Here is a 2,500-nt window from a genome sequence, read left to right as displayed (position 1 = left end):
TTCAGTCGCCTTCCTTGTTTGCATCAGGCTGCGAACAATAACATCCGTAGAGTTCGCCATCCTGTGCATTCTTCTCGCCTGTATTGATGGGATCAGCTTTGCCAACCTCAGTGCTCCCAGTCCACCGTCTTTAGCACGAGCGTAAAGCAAGCCGTTACAGGTCGAGGCAGGAAGGCGCAACCAGAGCTTTATGGCTTTCCGAACTTCGGAGTCCAGGGCGTTCAAGGTGTTTTGTTTGCATTGTGCGTGATCGGCCAGGTACATGAGCCGAGGTACTGCATGTTGATTGAGGATGGCCACTTTCTGGCTGGGCTTCAGTGGCGCCTCATCTATCCTCGTGATCCATGTCCGCAACTGATCCGTCAGGTCAGGCTTCGAGATACCTATCCAGGGGTTCACCTTCACGCCCAGGTATCTCTCAGACTCATCAGGGTTGATCATGTGGAGACCGGCCCCTCCGATCTCCCATGGTACACAGTTGTTAATTGTGTACGAGTCGTGTGTAGGTGTAACTAGGAAGCCATGACACTTTCGAGCCTGTGCCCTAAGGCCCGTCAGTTTGCAGAAGGACTCGAGGATAGAGATGTTATGCAGCATGCCCTTCCAGCCGTCGCTCAGTAACACTAGGTCGTCAGCAAATGCAAGGGTGGTCACACGGCCTCCTTCCGACAGAAATCCTTGTCCGTGCGTTTCCAAGCTGGTGATGAGGGGGTCCATTGCCAGGTTGAATAGCAGGGGAGACATGGGGTCACCTTGTTTGACTCCCGTACATATGCGGATGTCGGGAGTCTTTTTGCCGTCCACCTCGATTGAAGTGACGCAATTTCTGTAGGATTCCTGGATCAATCCTACCACATGGCTGTCTACCCCCATTTGCTGCAGCACATCGATGATGTGCTTATGGGAAACGGAGTCAAAAGCTTTCGCGATGTCGATAAATACTACTGCGAGGTCCTTCTGCTGTCTCTTAGCTTGCTCTATGATGTTCCCCAACACCATGATGTTCTCAGAGCAGCCTGGAGCAGAGATGAATCCGCGCTGTCTCGGGTTCAGAGGACACGCTGTGGCCAGCCGCATCGTCATTACTCTCGAGAACAACCTCAGCACCATTGAACCGATTGTAATTGGCCTCCAGTTGCCAATATCCTTCTGTTGTTCCGGGTCCATGGTCTTTGGAAGTAGTATCGACCTGCATCGCTTTACGATGTTAGGTATGACTCCTGTAGTCAGCCATGTGTTAAACAAGGCTGCCATCGCCTCACCCTCTGGATCCCCCTCATCGATGGCATTGCGGGAAATGCCATCTGGCCCCGCGGCCGACGTTCTTTTTACGGCCTTCAGGTTTTCGATTACCTCTTCCCCAGTGATAAGAGTTTCAAATATCTCGTTGTCGGCTCTCATTAGGGAGTGGAAACCTCCGAGTCCCACGTAGGGAGTTTCAGCTTCCCACTTCTGTTTGTACGCATCGTGTACTTCAGAGAGTGGTACTGGGCACGAGACTGTATCTGTGCCATCCAGGATGATCGAGGCGAGGCGTTGTTTGCTTCTCGAGAAGAGGCTCTGGTATCTCAAGTAAGTGCCTCTTTTTATTGCCCGTCTTTTCATCCAGGATCTGAAAGGATGTTTCATAGGTTTCTCTTCTCCCTTTCCTTGTCTGGAACGAGACATTTTCTTCTTATCCTTGAAAGGAAGAAGCGTCCATCGAGTTTTTGTTTCAGCAAGGGCGTTAACCTTTGCATCGCCGTCCAGCCAGGCCCTGATGACCTCCAGGCAGGGATACCTGGAGACATCCGTGTCCCGAACCAACCTAGAAGCCAGTATCCGCAACTGCGCTCCTAGCCCTGATCTCGCCTCGGGTGCAGCGGTTTGCGCCTCCAGGAACTTTGCTAGATTTGTGTTCCTTTCGGGGGGGGCACCTGTTTGTGACAAAGCCGACCTTTTCCTAGGTGCCCTCCTTTTATCGCTAACCTGCTTGTTGGTTTTCGTACCGAGCTCAGCGGCGATGAGCTGGTTGATGTTTTTACGCCCTTTGAATGAGACCTCCAGCTCAGCAAGTCTATTCGATTCCTCCTCTGTCCAAAGCTTCACCGGCCTTCCTTTTTGTGAGCCGCCCTTAGTGCTTTCCGCGATTCTTTCTTTGTTGCGTACAGCTGGGTGTGCGTGGCGTTTGTGTTGCGAAAGACCAGACTTTGTCTCAAAGTGAAGGTGGCACTCCTCGCACTCCCAGGCCTTTTCTGAGACCTGGGTTTCCCTCATGCCCCTGCACTTGGGCACATGACAAGAAATTGAGTGGTGGTTTATGCTGGTCTTATCGCATTTTGCACATTTGAAGAGTAGTTTCACACTACGGTGCCTTTTCGCATAGTGTTCTACCGCCTTTCCTACTCTTCCCAGATGTTCCCTGCAAGCACTGCAACTTATACTCAAATCGGGAAGCGAGATGACAATCGGCTCTCCCTCTTCGATGTTACTGCTCGGTAGCGCGGGTTCCGCTATCGAG

General features: G+C 51.9%; 1 pseudogene; it reads right to left on the bottom strand.

Annotated features, from left to right (window-relative positions):
* Window positions 1-2,500, bottom strand: part of LOC136722227 (uncharacterized) — an 8,170-nt pseudogene that overhangs the window by 2,385 nt on the left and 3,285 nt on the right.

This window comes from Amia ocellicauda, unplaced genomic scaffold (genome assembly GCF_036373705.1).
Source record: "Amia ocellicauda isolate fAmiCal2 unplaced genomic scaffold, fAmiCal2.hap1 HAP1_SCAFFOLD_131, whole genome shotgun sequence".
Lineage (NCBI taxonomy): Eukaryota > Metazoa > Chordata > Actinopteri > Amiiformes > Amiidae > Amia > Amia ocellicauda.
This window is presented reverse-complemented; position numbering and strand designations above follow the sequence as displayed.